The 27,710-nt window shown below is 49.1% G+C and overlaps 1 protein-coding gene across 3 annotated transcripts in view; it reads left to right on the top strand.

The window, feature by feature from the left end:
- Positions 1-27,710, top strand: part of pros (homeobox protein prospero) — a 256,693-nt gene that overhangs the window by 118,040 nt on the left and 110,943 nt on the right. The window contains exon 1 of one of the 3 annotated variants that reach the window (XM_075699410.1): positions 19,504-19,662. The exons of the other annotated variants lie outside the window; for them this stretch is intronic. The gene's annotated coding sequence lies outside the window, so the exon portion shown is untranslated. Of the gene's footprint in view, positions 1-19,503; positions 19,663-27,710 lie in introns of those variants that run through there. 3 annotated transcript variants of the gene reach the window in all.

Here is a 27,710-nt window from a genome sequence, read left to right as displayed (position 1 = left end):
CAACAACTTTTGTGAGGATATTTAGGTGCAGTTTTTATCTCCTACTGCTGTGGCCTTTGTCTTCGACGTTCGTTGGTGCCGGGAATTAGTGTTCACCTACACTGTTTGGTACACTGAAACGAAGCAATGAAGTTGACTGGTTTGAGAGAGAGAGAGAGAGAGATCATTATCGCAGCTGAAAGAGCGCTGCCAGTACAATACCGATAAAGACGCAAGCATCTCAGTGCTCCTTTTTATATAGTAGCTCGCTCACACCTACGGCCGTGGCGATGGATAGTGATAAGCAGCAGCGCTTATCTAGAAATGCATAGGTACGCTTCTGTTGGACTCCAGTGCTTCTCTTGGGTAAACAAAACGAGTAATACAGTCCGAATCAACGCTTCTGTATACGTGCACTGTGTCCACGCGTAGAATGCAGATGGCTTGAAGGTCGCGTACCTGTAGTCGCGATAGAGCGATATCGGGCGTACCTTAGGGGGGCGACAAAGACTGCATGTCGCTACGCGCTAGTGACACGTCGGGAGCGATCTTTGGCAATCGTCGAACTCTCTGCAGACCTCTTGTACGGTTTGTGTAGGGAGCGTCACGTGGCTACATCGCTAAATACACGGAACACCAAGACAAGAAGACGGCGGTCACTGCTTGCCACCTAACACGAACGCAGTCATATGAAAGGCATCCCGACGTCTGTTTCTCGTCACGTTGTCGTCTGATCTGCGTCGTCTGCCTTGCGACATTTCCTTGATGGTTGACGCGTGCTCCCTGCACGTTTCTTTTTGTTTGCATTTTCATAGATGGCCTCACGTGGACACGCCGTAAAACGCGGAAGGCGAAGGCGAGAAGATGGCGCACACTGAGCGCTTGTCTTCCAAATAACGTGCAGAGGAGATTGAGACAGACACGCTGTTGTAAGCTTCGCATCCCGTCGCGGCCTGCTTTCGCCATGGACTCTGCGACAGTGATATCAACACCTTGCTGTCGCATTCCGCGTGTTTGGGGCTTCTTTTGCCTGATCTATAGAAAGCTGTGGCCAAGCAGTGCTTCATTGGAGCAATTCCGCAGAGCCCCTAACTAACATGACCTGACAGCTTGTTGCGTCACTTGCACTCACAAGGAGCTGACTGCTCGTTGCATCGCGCCCCCCCCCCCCAGGCCTTTCTTTTCCGAAGTGCGACTCCGCGTCTGAGGCTGCGAAGATCGCAATGTCACAGAACTTTCTCGATACGCAGAGAGAGAAAGAGAGAGAAAAGCAAGACAGAGAGGCTAACTAGGTTGCACCTGATTCGCTACCCTACGCTTAGGGAGGGGAAGCGGGAAGAAAAGGAAAAAAACGAAAGGGATGCGCGCGCACACTCAACGGCATTCACTCAACAGCTACTCAATAAAAGGTGGTCGCAGAGGCAGACGGTCTCGAAAGGTGCAGCGGCGATATTGAGGCCCTACTGCGCGGAGGACGCTCGAGTCCATGCAGGGTCCTCGCTTTAACAAGGAAGATACTCCGCACGGAGCTTGACGCTTTCAGTCATGCGAGCCGCGCCTCTTCGCCTCGAGTCACTGCTCGATCTTGCTTACCGGTCGAGTCGTGGCCTGTAGAGAATCGCTTTGTGACGTCAGGCCACCAGAACGAAACGGTATTACGAGCCGGTTTGTGCTGGCATCATCGCATTGTCTGTCGGGTCAGAGCCGTGGCAATAACGAAAATAGCTTTGGCAAAGTCAGTGTTTTGTCTCTGGCGCACGGCTCCTGCCTTCGCTTCCATATACTGGCAATTTGCTCCTCTCTAGCAAAGCGATAAGCCGCTCTCGTTCTCAGAACTCATTCACACGGCCCGATAAGGGAATTTGTTTTCACAATATGTGCCCCGTTAGTGTCGCAGGAGCAGAGGGCTATTATGGCCTCTCCGAAATGGGCGATAGATCTGAGAAGCCGCATGCGCCGTTAACCGCCGGCGTGATATTTCTGTAGCGTATATTGAATACTACAGAACCTCAACAGATATTATTTAGAAAATCAGAGAGCATTTCCGCAAGACATGCGTCTTTCGAGCAGCGCTAGCCGATCAGAAAAAAAAGGGGAACAATTGAACGATCTAATGGCACCTCCACGCTAAGCGTATACATGTGTAAGAGATAAAGTTTATGGAATGCGTATTTAAAGAACCCCCCTCCCCCATTTCATGTGACTTGAAAATCTAGTAAAATACCGTTCGATCATACGGGAATACGTGGCTTCAATGTCAACGGAGCATGCGGGTTTAGCGAAAGACGCACTATACATAGCCTTTGATTTTGGCAGCACGCTTCTGCGCATGCGTTGGCAGCGCGTCTGCACGTCTGGCAGCACGTCTGTTGGCAGCACTACTGCGCATGCGCGCGGGCGCAAGCTTTCGTGCGCCGGCAGGTGTGCGTGTAGCTTGGCCTTAACACCTTTCGTTTCTCGAGTCGCAGCGTATACGTTGTCCTTTTATTGAGTTTCTGTTCAGTTGCGTTTCTCGGAGAGTCCCGTAAGTATAATAGGCCCATATCGCGGACATAATAGACACATTATAGTCACCTTGACATGTGATCACCGCGAAACCAGCCAGTTCCAAGCACGTGACAAATGGGAATCAATAACGAAAAGCGAGTTTCGGATATCACTGTAAAATAATTTACACCCTAAAAGTGAAAAAGGGTGTACATTTGTCTGTAACTCACACCCTTAGGGTGTTATCTATATAACGGACACCCTATGGGTGCGAGTTATGGACACATTTACACCCTTTCTCGCTTTATAGGGTGTAAATTATTTTACAGTGTAGGTGGCCGTGGCCTTATAGTTTGTAACTTGGACGCTCTTCGGCGCATTCTTCGGGCACGCGCGAGATCGATGCATCGCCAGCATCTGTCCGCGGCCTTTCATAATCAAGTCGGGCCGGACAGATGAAATCTGCCGCCTAAGATACGCCCCGCCATATCTCCCTTCCTTTCCGGCGCGCTCACTGTGAACGTGGGTCAATAGAGTGCAAACACATCCCGAAAAACCTGTACCACGCATTGTTCCTCGCGACGACGCTTTCCGCTCCGCTCCGCCGCTCCCGTAATAGGCGATCGTGCCTCCTATTTGGCTCATAACATCTTTTTTTTTTTTTTGCAGCGATCACTGAAATGTTGTCGTGCCATTGTATATATGTACATATATCGTTGCCTCACAAAGTAAGAGGAGAAAAAAAAGCGCTGCAGTAATTAACGTCGCCCTTCTACTTTTAATTTATCTCTGCGTGGAAGAGTGTTTCCGTGCAAATAGACGGCGTCGTCTGCACGCTTTGTTTCTTATCCAGCGTAGTTATAGATAAGGCGAAATTGAAGTTTCTCGACATTACCTCGGGCCGTACGCATGTATAGGAATGGGACAACGAGGAAGCTGGTTTATATGCTCGAGCGATTTTGGGGTTGCGCGTGCTCAGATGTTAGGGCCGAGCATTCCCAAGTCGGCCTTCGGGCGAGCAACTTGTGCAAGCACGTACCTGAGTCGTGCTCACTGTAAGGATCGCGCGCGCATCAAAAATGTTCGAGCTGAACGATTACGAGTTGTCGTTAAGAGGGGGATATGTGCTAAGCCAACACCACCCAGTTAGCACAAGGCCTGTTCCCTCCGATCCACGACGTCATGCTGCTGGCCCGAAATTTCCATTGCCAAAGCTGGCGTGACGAAAGTGGTGACGTCAAAATCACAGTGGCTTACTCGGGAGCATGCCCATCAGATTATATGACAGTCGGGCCAGTAGCATGACGTCATGAATGGGAGTGAACGGGACTTGTGCAATCTAGGTAGTGTTCGCTAAGCGCGGCTTGGTCACGTTGAAGCCTAGGTGCAACGGCAAATGCGAAAACGTTCAAGTTCTTATATACAAGATGGGCTATGACTGCCATCTGTGCCAAGCGCGGCAGAGTCACGTTCGAGAACAGTTGAATTGGCACTTGCTAAATGTTCAAGTCGAGCATTCAGGCATGCTGGAAATTGAGCGTAGTCGCAGACTGCGTCGAAGCCATCACCAAGACCATCTGTACATGCTGCACTTCACGCCCGCGACTTCCTTCCAAACAGAACGTCCCAGCCCGTCTCCGCGGTCACACGAGATATACTTGGCCGCTACGACTTCGTTATGCGTTTCTTCGTATTAACCCACCCGGGGTTTAAAATCAGTCGGCCTCGATGCTATGCGTCATTGGACCGGGGTTGGTCAGCTGGTCGCATAACCTCTTTTCGAGACGTATAATATACGTCCTCCGCTGGGCCGTATATAACCTTCGGTGCGAGTTGAAAATCCTCTCCTCTACAGTTAGGTATACCTCAGAGTCTCTGAGCTCGTCTTCCATCTAAACAGATGTCGAGCAACTTAGTTTCTCAGTGCACGCAGGCATTGCGGTTTCCGCGCCATATGTAGGTGTATACGCGTGTTACTGCACGTAGAACACACGCGTCTGTGAAACTCGAGCTCGCTCAATCGTACGGCGGGCAACGCCCACTGAGCCGCGTACGACGATTACGCGTGCCTGGGCGTTATTATAGACAGCGCGGAAAGAAAGCGAGCCTTGATAAGATTCCACTATGCATTCCTGTTCTTCCGCTCACCTCGCCGGATGAAAACAAGTAACCTCGCCAGATGCCCACAACCGCGGTTCGAAATCCCACGCATACAGTCGAGGGGCACCCGTGCGGAGTCGTCGTGTAGGTCCCATTAACCCCACGCACACCAGCATTATGCGCAAGCACAAGCGCAAGACAATGTCAACCGTCTTTGGTAGTCGAACCCACGACCACCGGCATGACGCGTGCAATTTCGCTATACTAACTGTAAGCTACATACGCCGACGGCTGTCCCACCGTCCAGTTTCTTTGGAATTCACCTGGACGCGAGGGGACAGCCGTCGTCGTTGTAGAGCTTTCTTGCCATATACAGAGCATAGCATGCGTAATGAAGGAGGTTGTGGGTCCGGCTGCCGAATGTGGCGAGATTACACGATCTTTTCGCCTTAGTTCCTCATTTCCTTTATGAATAATGCAAAGCCTACTGTAAATTAATCTTTCGTATTTAAGTTACTTATAAACTGGAATAATAAAAGAAATTTCCCTTTATGTTTTCCTTGGCGCCATTGTCGGTTGGCTTTTATTTTTTTACTGAAATGAATAATAGGAGATGTTGGCGCCTTTATGGTGGCACCGGCTACTCCTTGTCGCTTGGCAAAGGAAACAAATTTGCGTAAAGAGGGAGAATAGCGACACAAAATATGGCACTCAGTAGAACACTGGATGAATAAGAAATACAGTCCAACAGTACATGAGTCGCAAAGTTCTGTGCATTAGTTCAGTCCACGTACGCATATATAATGTCAGATATTTTGAACAGCCAAAACACACAACACATGTAATGTACTGCAAGTACAGAACAGAATTATAAATATTGCGTAAAAGTTGCGATCACCACATAAACCAATTATGAACCTGTTATGCCTTGTAAAATATATCCTGCGTGAAGTTAAGTTTCACTTCAACATAAAATGTGTTACGACTTTCGTGAGAGATATAGGGTTGGTTACGAAAGCGTGCCCCCGCAGTTAACCTTGTTATTTTCGCATACATGCATACATACATACATACATACATACATACATACATACATACATACATACATACATACATACATACATACATACATACATACATACATACATACATACATACACATGCATACATATACATACATACATACATACATACATACATACATACATACATACATACATACATACATACATACATACATACATACATACATACATACATACATACATACATACATACATACATACATACGTTAAACGCACAGACTGCTCAACCAGCTACTGCGCAAAAAAACAACAAACCCCGAACACTCCCGGCTTAGACTGTGCGACCCTGTTTGCGTCGTTTGCCTCCTTATTCTGCGCACTTCCGGTAGCACCCTGCACTTGCAGTGTCCTTGCCGAGCCAGAACGACCGCCCTGGTGCGCCCTGCGCAGCCCCGTGGGCTGTGCGCTTGCGACCTCGCAGGGGCGCGCCGATAGGACGACGGGAAAGGAGTGTCGCCAATGACACAGCTCGTGATTAGCCCCGCTGTGACCTTTGCAGGAGAACACACACACACCGCGCATCACCTGGAGGCCATCGTTAAGTTTACGTTGGCTATGGCGCACCCCGTGCAACAATAACCGAAAAAGAAAAAAAAAAGAAACGCGTTGCGTCGTCTTGTTCTGTGCACGAACTCGTGATGCGCAGGGATCCAGTCTTGCAGTCACTGAGGTCACTTGGCGCTAACGTGCGATACAGTCAGACTCACGCGCCCTGCGTACCCTCGCCGCAGGCGCCGAAAGCCAATTTGGCCCAAGTTGTTTTTCCTGTAGTGTGCGGTATCTTTCAACCGCGAACCGCGTGGTCTCTTTGTTACTGATACGCGAGAACTTCGCGCAGTGCTTGTTTCATCGAACCTTCTTTTGGTAGGTGTACCGGTTGAATCAAATGTAACAGAAAGGAAAAAAAAATTTTGAATTCGTTAATTGGAAGACTGTAGACAAGTTGCATCATGCGTTCTCAGAAATACACGGGATCATTATTTTTATATTGTAAGCTTTTACGTGCCAGGACAACGATAATATTATGATGCACACCGTTGTAGGGGACTGTGGAATAATTTCGACCAACTGCGGTTGCTGCATAACTATTACGGCAAGGTTTTGCCTTTGCTTCGAGTTGTTGATAAGTTCGACTTCGCCTTAGCATATGCTAGCCGCCTGGTTAGTTCAGATGGTTGAGAGGTTGCCTCGGACAGGCGGTGGTCCCGGCTTCGAGTCCAAGACCAGGATGAATTTTGGCCCTTGATGCCCGGCTTTTCTTTCGAGGAAACCGTAAAAGTTTCTTTTGTAGCAATTGCTACGATTAGGCGGACGTCTCATTTTCGCTTTATTCTTCTTTAACTATTAGTTAAGCTAATGGGTTCCTTAACGTGCCCCCAATGCGCGAAACTAGGGAGTAGCCGGCACCTTAAATTGTGCGTCAACATCTCCTTATAACATATCAATAAAAAAAAGGGCATTTGTGCATTTCGCCTCCATCGAAATGTGACCGCCGCGGTTGGGATGGCCGCGACCTCGTGCTTAGGAAGCTTTATTTATTCACGAAAAAAAAGAAACATTCCTCTTCTACCTCATCTACAGTCCGGCGATTCTATGCTACTTTGCAAGGCTTTAAAATATACTTCCAATTCTATTCACTGCGTGCTCCGCATAATGTCAGAGGTGTTAGAGTTCAGGGCTTCTGCATTGAGTTAACGGCTTCGATCACGCAGTCGGGATTGCAGTGGCACCGAGAGGACGTACGTAAAGCGTCATCGCCGCACGTAAACAACGAAATTTCCTTATATATATATATATATATATACGGAAAATCAACGGAAACTCAACGCAGGCATTTGCGGATGCAGCGAACTGGCGGAAGCCGTGAGACGGTGACGCGTAACGTGGCGTATACAGTCGTACGCGATTGTATAATCCAACAGATGGCGTCTTCCCCCCGCCGAATGAATTGTGTGCGCGGGCGTTTTCTTCTATATTATTTCAGACCGCGGCGCCGGGCAGTTCCTCGAGAGACAGTAACGATGCTGCTAAGGTCGGTCACGCTCGGAAGAGCAAAGCTGCCTAATAACGCGCGCGCCCCCTGGCGCCAGAGTGGCTCCCGTGATACTCGTCGGCCTTCGTTAGTTGCGTGCATCGGAGGAGGCTCGAAGACGTTGCGCATGCGTCGGCTGTTTTCGCGCCGTAATGTACTTTCGTAATGCACTTAACGCACATGTCTTGGGAGGAGTTGAAGATGCGCATGCGTCGGAGGTTACGTGCGGCAATGTGAATTCCAATAAAGTACAGCTGAAAGTGCAGCGTTCGTCCGCGTCTAACGCCTTTTCCCTTGTGTGCGCGTCCCCCTTTGTGTTTCGCTGGTGCCCCACTTTTTCAAGTTCGAAGACGTTCTTGTCCGCGGCGGTCGTGCGCAGCTCGGACCGTGGGACGGCAGGAAGAGGGAGACGCCAGCTCTAACTTGGAACGTTGGGGCTCGTGTACCTCTCGGGAGATAAACTTGCACCCACCTGACTCGACTTGACACACCTTAACCGACTCTGCGCGTACCCCTCTGCCGTCACTGTACACTTCGTACTTTAACTTGTAAGGTGGCGCTGCTCTCATGCGCGAACGAACCCAAGCCTGCCGCCATTTTAAGCTTGAATTGACAAGCTGACTTCGGCCAAAGCGCAACTTCGCCGTATTGCGCTGACGCGCTAACTCCGTGATTCAGAGTGCGCAATTCAGATAAGAGCTCGATCGTGCGATCGCGGAGATTGCGAATATTGCTTATGTCCATAAGCCCATAGCACTGAGAGATAAGATGCGGTCGTGTACTAGCGCATCAAGGAAAAGACGTTGGCGGGTTCATGCTGGCGCCCCATCGCCGGTCCGACGTTGTCCACCGCAAAGTCAGTGTGGTCCAATGTTGGGTTCTACACTGGCTCAGCTCGCCGTGTTGTTACGGTGCCGAGCCTCAACCTGACAACGTTTCGGCCAATATTTGAGACCGTCATGTTTGTGCCAACGTGCCTGAGATGTCTATATACGGTCCCGCTGTTCGTTGCCCATATATCTGGCTGTTATGGATTTTTACTAACTAGTTCTGAACCGCCGTTTACTTGAGGCGCTTGAATTTACCCAAATTATGAAGGTCGTTTGCAGCGATACTGGTTTGCAGATTTTCTTAGATTTGGTTCAGGCTATCACTTAGCTGGATCGTCATAAGCTTCTTTCAGCGCTCAAGTTTTGCGTGCTGGCTGCAGCCCTTTAAGCAGGCTAAGATTGGGATACTACTTGAGTGTGTGACCGAGGCTCCTACACGACCAACCCTCTGCTCGGAAGAGCGCGTCTTCCTTCCGAACACGACTCCGCGGCCACATTTTTTTTTTCTAATTACGGCAGTTTTACCCTTACATAAACTTACGTGGACGTCTTAAAAGAAAGGGGATCACGGTCACTGACCAAGTCTGACCATTGAACAGGGGACCCGTACGCAGTTCCGAAATTTCGGATTATACATCAGACTTTTTGTGACCGTGATCCCCTTCGTTTCCATGCCTGACCAGACGAACTTTCGTCGAACCCTTGATTACGACGTCTTATAAGCGTCACCACGTGAGCCTGTAGCGCGGACGCACTCGCATTGCACTAGAAATAAAGACGAAAAGAGTTTCTCAACGAGGCCATCCTCTTCGTGCTTCCGACTTGAGACAGCACTGCACGCAACTACGGGACGGTTATCGGCACGCGCCGGCGATAACGGTACCAACACTTAGCGCCCCCCCCCCCCCCAAACCCTCCGAGAGAGACCGGCATTCGCGGGCCAGGCTTGACTGGCTCCGCTATGTACTACGGCTGTGGTCGTGTGGCTCCCTCGAGCATGACGGCAAAGGAAGGAAAACGGCTACACGACGGTGCGGCAAAGAACGCGGGGGAGAAGAGGGGGCGGGGGAGAGAGAGGGGTACTCAACCGCGTTCCTTACGCTAGCTCTGCCCAGGTGCGCTGCTACTGCCGCTTGGTACCGGCGCCACGCTCCGTGTCTATGAACGGGCAAGAGGTGGGTAAGGGGGGCTTACGGGGTCAGTGTTTTGGGAAGGAGTGGGGGTGGGCGCTCGGAGAAGGGGAGAGTTTGAGGGGGGTGGGGGGCAGACTACTCCTCATTAGAGTCTTGGCAGGCGCCCGCCAGCCGCCATTGCGTCAGCTGTGCGGCGTGGCGCCTCAAGCGTGCCTGCCACGCGCCCCCGCGTCCATCTGGGCCGCGCCCGACTGGGAACCCGAACGCGTGCCGAGGAGCGCATAACGGGATACTCACCGCCTACCCCCCCCCCCCTCCATCCGCCTTCCTCCCGCTCCCCATTCGCCTCCCCTTCCTTCTTTAGCGCTGCTTTGTTTTTCTACGCGCGGCGCTGTTGCACCGTCGGTTTCGCGGCTAGCATATAATACTGTACGCCCCCGTAACTATGCCGTATACGCGCGTTTTGTTTTGGCCTCTCTTCTCACGGGGGGCTCTCTCTCTCTTCCTCTTGAACAGATGAGCCGAGCGGTTGGCTGGTTGTTTGCCACAGGAGCCGGTGGGGAAAACGGACATGACCACCGAGTTATCGCGCTGCGATACTTCCTTCTTTTTGTTTGTTCGTAGGATTACGGGATCAAACTTTCGTTCCATCACTGCTCCTTCCTGCCTTCTCTTTCATTATTTATTTTGTTTGTTTTAATTTTTTTCTTTCCTTTTAGATTCTCTCTTCTTCCGACTTCGGATTCTCTCCGCTCGACTCCCAACGACTTTCGTATCTGCCGCTGCAGTGAACGCGTTCTCCGCCTCGGTTCCATTTTCACTTTTGGGCTCACTGACCGTCTGCCTCTTTTGTTCCGTGGCGAACGTTTCACGCATGCGTCGTTGCTTTTCGTTCACGTTCCACTTTTTTTTTTTTACACCGCTTTTGCTTCAGGGCAAAAAGTCGTCCAGCCGTTGCGTAACTAACGGTCCGTCTCCGCACGTCTCTCAACTGTCGACTAGCTCCCCTCTTCGCCGTTTCTAGGTTATCAGCCAACCTGCAAAAGACGGCGGCGCAGCTATTCCAAAGATAAAGAACTTGTCGTCAGTTTGTCTCATTCGATTGTGGGTATAATCAGCTGTACTTTTGTACGACATGGTTTTATATGAGTGCGTCTGAGCTGCTTTTCAAAGATAGCCTCGAAGTATCTTGTTACGAAAAGCGTGCCAGATACAGGTGTGTCCTAGATACTGAGTGACTGGCCCGTTCCACGTTTTCTTACGCGAGGCATGCTTTCTCCAAGCTGCCTATCATGTACACTTGTGTACGTGTGTATCTGGGCGGATGTGGGTGTTTGGAGCGCTAGGTTTCCAGTTTCCTGTGAACCTCTGTCTTGTTTGTAAGATGCGTCATAGTAATACGCGCGCTCACTTCTACGTCTCGTTAATTTAACCAACTTTGCAGCGTATCGGTGTAAGTATTCTCTTAAGGGAATGCCCTCTCGGATTCGATCAAATTCCGTTTCACCGACAGCGTCGCGTTTCTCCTCTTCCCTGACCCTGACTGCTGAGTCATCACTGTCTCGTCGCGTAATCTAGCCCCCGTCGGAGGCTGTCCTCGGTCTACAGTTCGCCTGCAGCTTACCTCGGTCCGCTGCCCGTGCGGGCATTGTATGCGCATGCGTCGTTGCGACTACGCGCATGCGCATTTGGCGTCGGTCGCTGGCAATCGGCGCCACATGATCGCGGATCACTGCGAGCCAAATAAATCGTCACCGCGGTATCGGTTATAGACCAGTGGCTACGACTACATAACGCGCATTGTTCTGAAGATAAAAAAAAAATGCACGCGACCACCATGCTTTCACCATCGCAAGTTTTCTGACCTTGGTTTCACTTTCTGTTTTCATCGTTTCCCTCTGTCACGTAATACAAGCTCGTTAGCTCCATCACAGGAAGCACGGGCGTGGGAATAGCACTCCTGTATAACGAGATCGATTATTTTCGGCGTTCACTCTCGGACCTTATCAGTTCGCAGCTGTCTGTTATCCGAAACAGAATAGAGAAAAAAGAAGAACACGCAAAGCTCGCGATTCTGTTGTGACCGCAGGAAATGTCAACGATTCGAACTGCGACGAACGCGGCCGCATAACTTTCCGGGAGCATGGCAGGGTCAGCTTTGTGTGCAAACACGGAGAAACTGCGTGGCGCACAGGGTGAAAATACGCGCTTATCGCGGCGCTGCATGTCGTAAGCGCCAGCAGTGCTTCTTTTGTGTGCGTGTTTCGTATATTAGTTTCACGTTGGTGGGTGAGAGAGCGCAGCTGCTTCCGACATTCTCCTTCCCCCTCCCCTTTTTGTCCACTCGCATCAAAGTGCGCGATCTGTTCCCGGTCCAGCTGCAATATACGGAATTCTTGTCGCGAACCGACCGAAGGTTGATAACAGTAACATTCGATGACGTAAGCTTTAAATGCGTGCCTGACGACTGATGTCTTCTGCACTATAGACCATGATCGGGCAAAGCATTCTTGCCACGACCGATTGCAGAACGCTACACAAAAACAAATTCACTCGCTCACTCATCATCATCATCATCATCATCATCAGCCTGATTACGCCCACTGCAGGGCAAAGACCTCTTTCATACTTCTCCAACTACCCCGGTCATGTACTAATTGTGGCCATGTCGTCCCTGCAAACATCTTAATCTCATCCGCCCACCTAACTTTCTGCCGCCCCCTGCTACGCTTCCCTTCCCTTGGAATCCAGTCCGTAACCCTTAATGACCATCGGTTATCTTCCCTCCTCATTGCATGTCCTGCCCATGCCAATTTCTTTTTCTTGTTTTCAACTAAGATGTAATTAACTCGCGTTTGTTCCCTCACCCAATATGCTCTTTTCTTATCCCTTAACGTTACACCCATCATTCTTCTTTCCATAGCTCGTTGCGTCGTCCTCAATTTAAGTAGAACCCTTTTCGTAAGCCTCCAGGTTTCTGCCCCGTAGGTGAGTACTGGCAAGACACGGCTATTATACACTTTTCTCTTGAGGGATGATGACAACCTGCTGTTCATGATCTGAGAATGCCTGCCAAACGCACCCCAGCCCATTCTTATTCTTCTGATTATTTCCGTCTCATGATCCGGATCCGCCGTCACTACCTGCCCTAAGTAGATGTATTCCCTTACCACTTCCAGTACCTCGCTACCTATTGTATATTGCTGTTCTCTTCCGAGACTGTTAAACATTACTTTAGTTTTCTGCAGATTAATTTTTAGACCAACTCTTCTTCTTTGCCTGTCCAGGTCAGTGAGCATGCATTGCAATTGGTCCCCTGAGTTACTAAGCACGGCAATATCAGCGAATCGCAAGTTACTAAAGTATTCTCCATTAACTCTTATCCCCAATTCTTCCCAATCCAGGTCTATGAATACCTCCTGTAAACATGCTGTGAACAGCATTGGACAGATCGTATCTCCCTGCCTGACTCCTTTCTTTATTGGGATTTTGTTGCTTTCTTTATGGGGGACTTCGTTCTTCTTAAAAGAACGTTCTTCTTTAAAGTTTACTCGAATTGAATACTACTCACGCCATCACTGTTCTCGAAAAGTTCCCGCCGAAAGCCGTGTTTCACCAGAGAGTTGAGTGGCCGTTTTATTTAGGCCTCTTTTCGTTGCACCTATAGCGCTCCGCGCGACAGCGTGATCGAATCCCTCTGAAGGCTATAGGTGCCAAAGCCTGCCCATCAGACGTTACCCGGACGATGAAAATACATCTGTGGCGGCTTAACTTTAACAAACGCCTGCTGTAATCAGCACATATCGAATGCTTTAGAAGAGAGGCGTATTGCACACTTCGCCATTCAGGGCACTCGAACTGGAAGTCTCTAGTACCCTCTGCAGGAGAGGCAGCATGGGCGATTACATCGCTTTCGGGTTAAGTATAACGGCGACTGTGGATTTCCCGTTCGACGTTATTAGCGCTTTCGAGATGACGGCACGCTGCCTGAAGCGGTGTTTGTCTCGCCTTCAACTCGGCATATGTTTCTATCTTTCTTTCATTTTTTTTTTTGCTTCCCCCCCCCCCCCTTCGAAACTGTCGGTTCACAAACCCGCGTGCTGTTGACGCGACCAGCGGGCATGAGAGATAACACCACACGACGACCAGCCGTCTCTCCCTAGCCGACAAAAAGCAAAGCATGCCGCCGGCATACTTTGCGAAACCTCCCGGGCCGTGCGGAACAGAGAGAGAGAAAGAAAGAAGGAAAAGGGGGAGAGGAAGAAAGGGTAAAGAAAACAAGAGAAAAGAATGTGGCTGGCAGAGTCAGGCGCTATTTTTGAGCTGGCTCACAGCAGCTATAGAAGTCCGCTAGAGGGCAAGAGAGAGAGAGAGCAGAAAGAGGGCGAGAGAGAAGAGGTGGAACAAAGGCTCTTCGACTGCTTCGGCCCAGGCGCGAGGCTTTGCCGGTGCCGATAATCTCGATTCTCTCGCGATTTCTTATCGACGTCTTCGGGAACTCATTGTCTTCCCGCTGTCATACACCTGCGCTCGTCACCGCGGCAGCCTTCAAGCGGCCTTCGCAATCTCTTCGCTGCCACCCCCCTCTATCTTTTGTCTTCGTTAGCGCGTAGCTTTGCTCGAGCCTTTGTTGTATGTCCCGCGCTTAGAACGCAAAAAAAAAAGGAAAATGAAAAGAGAAATAGAGATCTCTAATCTAGAGGAAGCTCAACTGCGTCATACTGAAGAACGTATGTGCATACGGACAGAGGAGGTCAGAGAAGGTCGTTTCGGTGCCCAGGGAGAGCTTGGAGTGGAGACGGTGACCGGCAGACGGGCGCCTTGCTACTATCATGTACTCTTAACTTGTTCTTTAGTTCACATTTCAGCTTTTGGAAAAAACATTTTGTTCTATTGTTGATGTCTCGTCGCCATTTCCAAAGAAGAGGGATCAAGCTGCCTTGAAGTTGTCGAGTAGCGGCTCTTCTATTTGGTTCCCTTTCACAATGTGTTCGCAGTAATGGACCAGCGAATCGACGAATGAACGAAATACATTGATTCGCCGCAAAATGAGGATGTATATGTCCTACCATCAAGGATTTCTTTTACACAAGTTTTATTTGCGTCCACCTGATAAAGTCGAGTGAGTCAATAAGGTCGAGTCACGTCGAGCTTTCACGGCCGAAGTCCGTCCAGCGGTGTCACGTGAGTGATAAAGCGTATCGAAGTCTAGCGGCCAGTTCGGTTAGCACCGCTGCAAGGAATGAATTGATTATATAGCACTACCTGCGTAGCTAAATGCATGTAGACGATTTCGGGCCGGGTCGTCTTCTGACTCGACCCAACCGGGTCGAGCTTGTGTGATAGGAGCTAGTGTACTGTGAAGCGATGGATTCGCTTCGGTCTCGTGACGGCCGACGTTGGATCGTAAAGACGTTCGTATGTGAGGCATTAAGCGCCTGATCGGAAAGAGACCTTCACGAAGAGACCATACCTTCATTGGCCGGTGTACTGACCCTGCTGTTTCTACGCGTCTTGGGGATTTCCAGTATCGTCAAGTCTTTCACAGCTGAGGGAAGATATACAGCCAAGCTAAGGCCCGGTTAGATGCCCCGCACCAATGGAACTGAGAAAAGAGATCAGAAAGATAAGATTAAACATAATCAGTTATGTATATAGGCAGTGGAAGAGGAGAGGAGGATATAAAGAGAGAAGGCAGGTATGTTAACCAGAAATGCAGCGCAGTTTCGTGCTTACCATTAAACCTAAAGATTCCCTTACATAATATTAGGCAGCAAACACAATTGCACAATTGAGCTACGCGCGTTTACAAAACGCTCGCCACAAAGCCGGGCATCGCACGCTGCCTTTAGATAACGCGAAAGCTGGAATCTACAGTCGAGGCCGTCAGTGCCTTGCCTCGCTCCCTTTCACCGGCTTTGTCATCGTGACGCGTTTCTGTAGCTATACGGCTACAACTGGCGTGCTTTTACGATGAAATCATCTCGCAACGCAGGTATTATGCGATCGTTAACGCCTGACTGCCCGCTCGTTTCGTGTAGAGAATGCTGCGTTTTTTTATTGCGACAACTTTCGAACGGAAGTTCTTCGCGCTCACATGCTGTTTTTTTTTTTTTGTGTGCTTAAATGTTTCGCAAGAAGGCCACATTATTTCAGGTTCACGTTGTTCACTAAACACTTCTCATAGTTCATTGCCTACGTTCTTCAATAAAAAGAAAGAAAGAGGAGGGTTGGGGGAGAGCAAATAAACACCCCCGTATGCACACTCCACGATAAAATGGAACAGCGAATCGCCGAAGAGGCGATGACTAAATTCGTTATCTGCGACCAATTAAAATCTGGGACGTACCAAACAGAAAAACGGCGTCAAATGTGTTATTAAACGATGCGGACCAAAGGAAGCCCAGCTTTGCTACGAAACTTCAGCGCAAACAAACAAACAAACAAACAAAAACAGTGACAGTAAGCCTAAGACAGTTTACATTTGTTGGGTTAAAAACGGCAGTAACTACATACACTGCCGAGGTCGGTTCAGCACATGAGGTCTTGCGAGAGAAAGATAGATGTATAAAGGCAAAGGTCATGCAGGCTAGCTAGACGGACATCCGGTTTGCTACCCTACGCAGGGGTATGAGAGATAAAGTGATAAAGAGAACGAAATGACATAGGAAGAACGCTAACCGCGCAAACGCGTCTGCAAACGGTTACTGAGATCAACCAGTGGTCCGTTTTCAGATAAGTCGTGAGAGTCAACACTCGACATTTTTTTTAGAATAGCCAAAAAAAAAAAAAAAAGAACTACAGCTTGTGCATGCAGTTGGGACGGTGTCTGGTTCAATCAACTTCACAACATTAGATTAAAACAAACAAGACCTGCTTTACTTAGTGCACAGGCGCAACTATTACGCGATCTCATGGCAGGGTTGCCCGATAGCGTCTGGTGGTGTGCACGTAAAAAAACAATTCCTACGTGCGCCTTGGTGGTATACGGTAAAATGAAGTCAACTTCATTGCCGCGGCTCCTCCTCCTGATAACTGTGCTACAATGCAAAGACTACAGGGTTACGTCATACCTCTAGAATAAATTTCTCTATATAAACCAGAAAGATCTTGACGCAAGAAACTATCAAGCCCACGATTCCTGCAGAAGGAAGATTCTGTATTATTATTTATTTTTAAATTTCTCTCCGTAGATGCGAACCCGTATCGCGAACGTTATCGCCGTGGTTGCTAAGTGTATGCCGCGGTATGTTGTGACAGGTTGCCGTCGAAGTCAAACCGCGCGCTTTGTGCGCGCTTCCCATTAAGTCCTGTATCATCGCGCAATCTCTCTTTCATCTGCAGGGAACGACCGGAACACCACCTCGCGATATTTGAAGCCGAGCGTCGTTCATTCCTTTGTTCTTGTTTGAGTCCGCAATTTCGCGCCACCCCAAAACTATCGGCCGTTAATTTGATCGTGCTTCTTTTAGTTACGCATTGTCGTTTACTTCATCTCCTTTATCGGGATAAGTTTAGACGAGTGCTTTTTTTGTTTGTTTTACTTATTTAACATGCTCTACACGCCCGTTCGGGGAATCGAGTAAGGGTGTGATAGGGTGCTATTACGAGAACGAAAAGCGTTTACTTTTCGCAGTGGTGATTATCGCGAATGACATTAATCGCGATAGTAATAACGACACCAGAGCGAGGTCGCAGCCTTCGGTTCCCTGCCTGATAAGTCATGACCATCCGCATTTCAGGAGCTCTTTGCGGGAAAGTCACGTGGGTCTCGTGTGCAGGAGTTTGAGTTTCGAAGGAGCTAGCTCACGATACCTACAATATTGAGAATTATGTCGCTGTCCACCATTGTTGATTGCGTACTTAATCAATTAATTAGTTAGTTAATTAACTCGTCAATCTTGGGTCTATAGTATAATCAACGTCGAGTATAGAGGACAAAGGTACGTGTTTCCTTGAGTCCGACTATTCAACGGTGTCTTCAATTTACTACACAGTTTTGCTTGAGAAAGAGGAATAATTAAGATGAGATTCTTTGTGGTGTTTTTTTTTATTGATATGATACAACGAGATGTTGACGCGCAATTTAAGGCGCCGGCTACTCCTTATCTCTTGAATGGTTCCATCATACAACATACGGGGTTCAAGATTACATATGAAATAATCTTTTCACGGAAGCACCAGGACTTATCACGCAACGTTTTCATAGAACGACTATGACATACATCATCATTAGTGGAACTAATCAGCTCATGTCGGCATGCTGAGCAGAGTATTGAATACCTTCTGTTGCGACAGCTGTAGAAATGGGCCACTCCAGGGTCTTCTACACCAAAGCTGTCGGTAGTCCACGCGAACCAGAATTGGCGCGACCAGCCGTTTCTCTGCGCCGTAGCGGGGTCAGCGATAGAAGCAAAGAACATCCCGGATCGTTTCCTCGCCGTTACTTCAAGTATAGCACAGAAAGCGGCGTCGATGCCGGCTGTGTCAGACCAACGTTGTCGGATGCATAGGTCGCCAATGTGGGTCCAACGTCGAGGTAATATTGGCCCGGCTGTCACTGTTGTTTGATGCCGCCGTCACTGAATGTAGCCACTCTAGCACGGACACGAGTAGCCTTATATTAGCCTCTATGCATGAGCGCGAATAAAATGGATCCGAGAGCTCAATTCTTCACATATCCGTATGAAGAAAAGAGACAATTAAGCCGACAAACCACATGCTCTGGGATCTGCTTTTTTATACTTATGTAAGCACGTGATCCCCTTATGAAAGAAATAAACTGGCGCTGAAACCATAGGAGAAATTAACTGTTGCGTGTATTTAACTGTAGACGCAAATAAAGAACTTGGAAATGAAAGTTGGAAATAAACATAGAAACTAACTTGCAGAAAGTCGGACTCGAACTCCCCCCATATTGCGCATTACGAGCGCGGCGAATTAAGCTACCCCGGCGGCCATCCTCCTACCTATATGCATCGTTGGGCGTTTTTGTGTGTGCGCGAGATTAGCCCCGGGAATGTCAGCCAGCGCCTCTCGCGGCGACAGCGGCGGACGCCGGACGCCATTTCAACCGCAGGCGTCTCGCACTAGGTCTATTTAGGATCAGGTAACTGGCCAATCAGGCTTCTTTTTTAGGCTTGCGTTCTTAAAGTCAGTAGAACTGAGCTATGCGTATCCGTAAGGGTTACGAATCAATCAGCGCGGCGACTCAGAACAACTTCGAAGCGCGCCGGTTTGTCCTCGTGACATTTCAAAGGCCGGCAGAAGCGGGAAAATACTAAAGAAAGAAAAAGAAAAGAAAGAGGACGAGTGGACAGCTTTACGAACAGTGTTCCCAATCCCCCCCCCCCCCCCCAATCTTCAGTTCTTCCCCCAAACCTGCGTGCGCAGGAGGATTCTGGCTCGGGACACCGCATTCTATTCGGTGGGTAGCGCGTTTTATCTGGCCGGGTCTCCCCTTATCGGCCAGCTCATTGGCGATCGTCGAAGAATCCGTGCGCAATACGTACACGCGGGACATGAGCATCCGCGCACGCGAAAGGAGGGAAAAGAACGCGCCCTCGCCCGGCCTTTCCCTTCCCCGTTCCTTTGGTCAATTACGCGCTCTGCCTTTTGTTCGGAGAACCAGGCCGCCGCCAATAACGCGCGGAGTCCGTCTTTCGGACCATTCTCCTTGCTCGCCTCCCCCCCCCCCTCCCTCCTCCCCGTCCCGCACACCACCTCTCCTTCGAGGCTTTAACGTTAGGCGGCGCCTTCGGACGCGGTGATCGCGGCTCCACCTTATCGGCGACTGCAGGAGCTTGACATATATACGGTCGCGATGCGAGGCCGGCCTCAATCTCGGCCTAAATGAATCTCAAAGCGCGTCGCGACCCCGTGAAGATGTTCGCGCCTTCGGAACTGCCCCCCGTCGATTGTTGAAGTCCGCAAGTCTGCGTCGCTTGTTCGTCCAAGTGCCCTTCGCCGCATAGCCTCTGTGAGCAACTGTGAAGCTGTTCGTCAAACGTAAAAACGTAAGTGTTGCTTGATGTAGTAAGCGGAAATACGGGAGGTAAGAAACGGAGTGGACAGGACGGACGGTCACTTACAGCTGAAGTTTAACGAAGGGTTTTACTTTCATGGATGCACCAACTGGTCCAACCGTCCATGCTTCAAGTGTTGCTTTTGCGAGTTGTCGTCGGTGGTAATTCGGAGTGTGGTGGAGGACGGCGGAAGGATTCGACAGAAAGGCTTAGGGTTCATTGCAAGAAGTGCGAAACTTTGAAGTTCCGACTACCGTGACCACGGTACTGTCATCTGCACTCTTCCTAAGCGCTAGCTTTATGTAAGGAAGAACGCCATGGTCGAGATTCCGCTTTACATATTAGGGCATTAAATACGCGCACAAAAGCGGCGGTTTTTTTACACCCAAGATGGACGGAGCGTGTATATATAACAGGTATTCTTACCGTCTTATCCTTTATGCCTCGCAGATTATGTTTGTGTTTCTGAAGAGTGTTTTTTTTCACGAAAGACGTCCGTTGCTATGTGTAACTTGTTATGTGGCGGTTACTGCGTTTGCAAAAAGGTCCGAATAATCGAAAGCCGGGGCATGTGGTTCAGAAGACTGACCGCGTTGACCTGGCTTGTTCACATTTAGCACAGGGTAATTCGTGAAGAATTACATGCTCATAATTTCCTTACTTCAGACGATATATGCCAATGAACCGAATGGTGATTGAGAATTTCAATGATCTGGATAGTCTTTACCATGTTTGTCTGCTTCCACAAGCACAGCGAAGATGATATATATATATATATATATATATATATATATATATATATATATATATATATATATATATATATATATATATATATGCACACAACGTGATGACACACAATACTCAGTAGTAAGGCTGTGTCACATATTACAGATGAGCAAAGTGAGCCTCGGCTGCGCAGCCTGATTTCCGGACACGATCTTTTTGAATAGCGAAAAAAAAAAGCAAGCATCATAATGTTTTGCTTTTGGGTACAGAGTTTGAAAGCAAAGAGTGTTGACTCCGTGATGGCACAGCAAATACGAATGAGGCGAGTATATATTACAGATGACTCAATAATTATCAGAGTCCTCCTAAGGGCTTGAAGTTATAACTCCCTGTAAACCTCTCCTTTACTTTTTTCTGAGTTTCGTAATGGACCAAGATGATCTCCGACATTTCGACGAAGGATTGAGTATACCTGAAACTGCGAATATTTACCACCGCGATCCGTGAACCCGCCAGTATGCAAAGCTTAATTTTCATTCGCCACATGTGTCGAACGAATGTTACCGACGTACCTCCGTGGCTTTTAAGTGGCTCTCCTTTGGAGACTCGTAGGATTCAAAGTGGCCACTGTCCACACTGCGGACTTGCATGCTCCCCTTCGAAACCTCATGAAATAGGGACGAGAACTCGTCGCATTCCTATAAAGCTGTGGTTTTTGAAGAACCGGTATCAGCATCGTCTTCAGACTTCTGGGTCCAAGCTCACAAGCCTGCACAGTTGAGCACGACGTCGTGGGTTCGACTACCGACGGCGCGTGGCGCATTTCGACGCTGGCGAAATACAAAAAAAGCCAAAAAAAAAGAAGAAAAATCGTTCGTTTACTTGGCTTTAAACGCACGTGAAACAAACCCCGCGGATGGTCAAAATTAATCCGGAGTGCTCCTCCGCGCTGTCTCTCACATCTGTAATCTTGCTTTTCCGCCCGTTAAACCCCATTAATCAATCAGTTCACAAAGCTTGTCGTTCGCTAGAACAACTTGTTACTGGGCAGCCCCACTTGCTGATCGTATAATCGCTATTGTGATTGGCCAGCGCCTGTATTCGCCCCCCCCCCTTTTTTTTTTAGGAACTGTCTTTTTTTTTTTTTGGATACCCTCTAAGCGTGGTAAGTTGATAAACGTGAACATTTTGTCATTTTTTTGTGCGTCAGTTGCTCCCTCTGCCAGCTAAATATCGGGAAGAGTCGCTAGGGCGTTTTTGGTTATTAATCGATAGGTCTGAGCGTAGCATCGACATTATTAAATTTTGCAGTTCCATTCCATACTCAACTTTAACGTTAGGCGTCGCGCGAGACACGTTCTAACTAGGCAAGTGGTGCCGCTGGTACATATGGTTAATTAAATTAAATTCTGAGGTTTTACTCGCCAAAACCACCATGTGATTACCAGGCACGCCGTAGGTGGGGGAGACTGCAGATCCATTTTCTTATTATTATTATTGTGTGTGTGTGTGTGTGTGTGTGTGTGTGTGTGTGTGTGTGTGTGTGTGTGTGTGTGTGTGTGTGTGTGTGTGTGTGTGTGTGTGTGTGTGTGTGTGTGTGTGTGTGTGTGTGTGTGTGTGCGCGCGCGTGTGTGTGTGTATGTGTGTGTGTGTGTGTGCAAAGCACACCCAACTCACAGTACGCGGGTGTCTTTGCCTGTCGCCTCCATCGAGAATGCGGCCGCCGCGACCGGGATTTTATCCATCACCCTTCGAGCTTAGCAGCGTAACTCGAAAGCTTCTACGCCGCGGGTGACGCACATTGTTGGCTACCGCAAACTTTACTTTTATGGGGGTGTAAGCTCCAGGCTTTCACATTATACTTTAGCTCTCACGCCGTAACATTGTCGCAACTAACTGCCGAAGAAGAAATCGCTCCGTTCTCGAGCTGGCACTCGTATGTTAATGAACCCAGCGCGAAGCAGGACAGAGGGAGACAGAAAGGACGAGGACGAGCGTCCTTTCCGTGTTCCTCTCTCCTGCTTCGCGCTGTGCTATACATAACATTAGGGAAGACGAACTAGCCAAAAACCACTACCCTTCTACTGCACTCTGAGTGGGCGCGATGCCCCGACCGTCTTGGCTCACACTAAGCACATTAATGTGAGTTCTTTACCGCATTATGCCCTTTAAGTTTGCCGCCGAAGGCGCTTGTATCTTAACACATTAAGTTAGTGCAAATTATTATCTTACAAGCGCGTTACAGTTACGTAACACGAACAGTACAGGTTGCCTGTAAAGCTGCCTTTAAATATACGTGTCCATTTGAAAAAAAGTTGCGTGGTTGCTTTGCAAATGCTTTGCGAATACGGCCGATGCACCACTTTTCAATTATATTTCAATGAAAACGGGTAACCGCTTCGTCGCCTCTGTTTTACTGAACTTTCACCGCGTAACCCTGCTAGCAATTATGGTGCGTGCTTGTGGGCTAGCCGGATCACCTTGAAACCGCTCTGTCTGTCCTGCCTGTCCTGACATGTCTGTCCTGCTTCGCAAAAAATTGGGCGCCACGTTGCCGTAATTCATCGTTCTGATTCCGGACAGGCGTTCCCTAAGCGAGCGTTCCGTATATGCCAATCTATCAATTTCATGCTTGCCATGCCAATCATACGGAAAATATATGCAGTGTTTACAGAATCGTCGTGGATTGCGTAAAAAAAAAGCTTTCAGAGGAGACACGGAAAACGGATGCAATTAGAGAGTTTTGGCTTGGCTGCGTGAAGTATCATCTTTCACGGAATACCGGGCTACTAGAGACGTAAACGGCAGTAGCCACGCTCGCAGCGCCGTCTTCCGGCTCAAAGATTAAACAGGGGCGGGGGGGGGGGGGGGCGGGGGGACCCCGAGCTATTATCGCAGGGACCTTCCGTATCCTACTTATCTGCTGGTGTAAAGCGCCGGCACCGACGTATTCGTCAACATGCTGTCCTTGAAGCGAGAACACCCGCATGACACAAAAAAACGTTTCTAACACGTTGTGCTTGGGGAAAGCATCGCAAGATGTCGGCTAATAGGATTGCAAATTGTGCAAATTGATACCGAGTCAGGTGGTGTTGTAAAAAAAAAAATATGTAATAAGACGTCACCACCTACCGGCGTTTCTACTGCCGTCTCTGTTTACTGCAACCTAGTAGCCCGTAAAAGGTTATAACTCTACACACGCTGCATTAAGCTTTCTAATGTTGGACTGGCGTACAAAATAACCTCATAGGCGGTGGAGTGATCTAATAGCGCTACGATAGTGCGTCTCTGATCAAAGCGATGGAAACCGTTTTCGGAATGGCAATTTCGTAAGCCATCGCAGCAGAGGGCGACCAAGGCACTACTGCAGCTTTTTATGGATGTGCAGACCTATAGCTGCACAAATGGCTTCGTTCTCGATCGGTGTTCATTGTGTGCTGCGCGTGAACCTTTACTGTGATGGTGCCTGCGGTGATCGTGACCGTCTCTCTCTCTCTCTACTTGTCTTTCTACCTCCCCCCCCCTCAGCCCCTCATTGTGAGGTAGCGAGCCGGATTACATTTATTGCTGCAGCACTTATACGAACGCTCGAGGCATATTTGCGCCGTCGGCGTCGCCGTGCTGTCCTGCTATCGACGGCGCACGCGCGGCCTGCGCGCGCAGGACCAGAACGCTTCCAGAGACACTAAGTGCGCAATTGGCTCCAACAGCGACACCAACTCCAACAGCAGTGGCCCTTGGCAAAAGGTGTTATCGAACGAGTTCTTAAAGGCAATCCTCAGCATCTGACGGGACAGCGTTCTTGCTGACCGCATATCCACACATGTATGTTATCCGCACCGTGGCGCATGCCTGAGCGGACGTAAACATAAAGCTAAGTTTACGCAATATCCTATTTCGTTAGACGTTGACAAATGCCTCGACGGTATTCCTTCGCTCTCATCTCGGGCGCCAACGAAGTGCGACGCCTAGCTATAGTAACGCTCCGAGACACGTTCCGGACAGAACGTTCCGACACACCTTCAGAGCAAGGCTAAACCTTGGTACTCGATTTCAATGCTTCGCCTTCGGACGAAACATCCAATTTCTGCTCCAGTTAACCTTCCCTGCCTTTCTACTCTCTTTCTTCTCTCTTTCTCTCTCCCTCTTTTATAGCTCTGCTGCTTCACTTGTGTTTCCAAGTCTCTCTCTTTCCTGCACTTTCTTGCTGTCCACTCTCCGCCTCCATGGAGGAAAGTAAACGATAGGATGGGAGCCTACCGCAACGCGATTGAAGCCAAACCTGTTGGACCAACACCTGGTCCCGCGTCAAAGTGCGCGGTTGGTTTTAGTGTCCCCCGCTCTGCAGACAAGAGCCACGGCACGGCAGCTGCACAATCGCGCACCGAATAAAAAAACTACTTGAATAGCTACTGGGACATCAAACATCTCGGCAAATACCTACATGCTTCATCCGTGATCTCGACGCAAGAGGTCACGTGTTGGGCCACCACTGTGGCTTCACGGAGCTCCGTTCGCTTGCCAAGGCTGGCTGCGTGACGTCATGCTCCTTCCCACGTTTTTTTTTTTTTTTTTTCCTTCCGCCATGTCCGCCGCAGTGTTCGGCGCTGTGAGCCGCTCCCCGAAGGCGGGGATTTCTTTCTTTCTTTTTTTTAAACTCTCGAATACCGTGACATACGTCGCCCAGAACATCGCAGTTCTCGCCGCCCTTGATTGTAAAGCCCGACCGCATCAGTTCGCCTCGCCGAGTGTACAGGTTGGCGCACAGGTGTTTTTGTTCGAGCGTGTCCAAGTTTTGAGTCACCTTGAGAGTGCGCCGGTACGAATCGCCTCAGAGAGGAAGTGATGCGGCAACGACCTCAAGATCGGCGCCGCGTAAAGGTAGAAAAAAAAATAAAATAAAACCAACCCAGATGGTCTGGGTCGTCAACGGAAGTATATACACTTTATGCGCTTACAACTCTTGAGCAGGTATGCGCTGCGCGCCAAAGTTGTGTGCATCCGTGGCATCGAAGAAAAAATAAAATGAAAGGAAGGAAAAAAAAAAAACCCAAAGAGCACTTTGTAAGCGGTGACCCATTTTGAGTAGCAGTATGCCGATCTTGAATCGAGGTACTTGTAAGAAGAACAAAAGAACTGCCATTTTACTGGCTACCACACTGTAGAATAATATACACCTTTAAATGTGAGTGAAGTTGTAAATCGATCCATAACTCTCCCTTACAGCCTTTTTGGGTGTAAGGCGTCTGAGTTGTATACCCATTTACACCCTTCCTGACTTTTAAGTGAGTGAGTGAGTGAGTGAGTGAGTGAGTGAGTGAGTGAGTGAGTGAGTGAGTGAGTGAGTGAGTGAGTGAGTGAGTGAGTGAGTGAAAACTATATTCTAAATGTCCGGCGATTCGGGCGTTGTGGGGCCATAAGCACCCCAGCCTATAGGTGACGGCTTCAAGGGCGCAAAAAAAATTATTTTTTACAGTACAGGGTAGCAGCTACCGACCTGGCCATTCTGTGGACTGCGCAGTGCCAGTCTTCTGAAACCCCGTTACCGGTTTCGACTCAATGCAACGAACGCTCAAGTGTGTGCGTGTTCGCATCAACTCCTTTATTCTCTACTTCATCACGTAAAAAAGTTGCGCAGCCTTTTCTGGGGTGTAAAAAACTGCATCCCTTTAGCACAGGGACGTAGCCCAAGCTCCCGCTCCCATGATCTGCAGTGTGCGCTCCCTTACACTTAGCTTCGACTACAATTTAGTGGTTTCGGTAGGCAAAGAATGAGCGCGATGAAAAAAAATAGTGCAGAACAATGACGTCAGCAAGAACAAACAAACAAACAAACCGGTTTGCTATCCTGCAATGGCGCAGGGAGAGGCGGAAAGATGAGAGGGAATAAAGGAGAGCAAATCACCGAGCACACGCATCGCGATACCTCTATAGACTCGGTTAATACCTATATCGAGTAAAAACCTTATGGAAAGTTTCCAGCGAGGAATACGGGAGGGAGCGTTGAAATTCGACTTAAACAAACCGTTACTCGCGATGCGTTCATTCAGCTTAGATAGGCCGACACGTGAACATGCCCTAAGCGGTTCTCGAGTTGAACGCACATGGAACACCTGTGACGTTTGGAACACCTACCAAGTCGGTGCTGTCTCTCGAATACAAATGGGCGTATCCTTTTTCCTCTCCCGCCCGGTGGTACACATCACAAGGTAGACAGCTAGGCCAGCTGGTGGGTGATTAAAATTTTGAAGGAACCAACGCCAGATACGGCGTCCCTCGCAAACGTCTCGCGCAATATTCAGTTGAAGCCCAACAGGAACTATATGTACTGCGGTCAACGAAACACAGTTTTCTATAACGGCTTATCTGTAACGGCTTTTGTAAGGGTATATGCGCACGACCAAGCCCAACACGACGGGGTGTAATGTAGTCATCGCAGTTTAACTCATCTCTATAGGTTCTCTGCTCGTTTTGTGTGCTCTTTGCTCACCGCTGGTTTACTGAAGTTTAATAAGGACTTCAGGACAGCGGACGTCGTGTCATCTCTGTTTCCGCGCCTCCCAGGCCATGTTCCGGCCGCTTTGCCGCGAAACCTCGAAAAAGAAACATGAAAGAGAAAGTGCCGTGCCAGCCCTCTACGCTTCGCCGACTTGCACAAAGGGAGACAACAGACACTCGCCCGCTCTCGCCTCTATTAGCGAGTATCGAAGCCACTTTTCTTTATTCCTTTTTTTGCTTCGGCAACGGGCGCGCGACTTCCCCATGCACATGTGCGTTCAGCCCAGCGATCCTCTCCGCTGGCGCGCTATTGTGGAGCGAGCACAAGTCAGGTGCGGCGGGAAGTGTTACATGCAACAAGCCCGCTAGGCTCCTGCCCCGCCCCCCCCCCTTCCCACAGCCCTCCCCTCCCTCCACCTCGTGCGACATATAGTCTTCTTCTCTCTGCCATTCTTTATTCGTTTCGGCTTAATTGATGGCACATAATGGGATCGAGAACGAACCGTTGGTGCCGGCGACATCCTCTTTGCGGGGCGAAGCTTGAGTGCGCTGCAGTTTCCTTTACAAGTGGGCACACTTCCAACTGCGCACGCTCGCACGTGGCGCCGTATTAACTTCGCGCAAAAAAAAAGAAAAGCGAAATGATTGTTTACATTCTACAGATCTCCTACAGAGTCGTTGTAGCCGTCGGTGAGGTTTTCTTTGGAAGAAAAAGCTATTGAGTTTTCATGGTGTACTTTTTGTCAGCGAGTCGTACGCCTTGGACGCCGGCGCTGCAGGTGGCGCTGCTTCCGGACATGAGCGTATCGCAT

This window comes from Dermacentor variabilis, chromosome 7, assembly GCF_050947875.1.
Source record: "Dermacentor variabilis isolate Ectoservices chromosome 7, ASM5094787v1, whole genome shotgun sequence".
Lineage (NCBI taxonomy): Eukaryota > Metazoa > Arthropoda > Arachnida > Ixodida > Ixodidae > Dermacentor > Dermacentor variabilis.
This window is presented reverse-complemented; position numbering and strand designations above follow the sequence as displayed.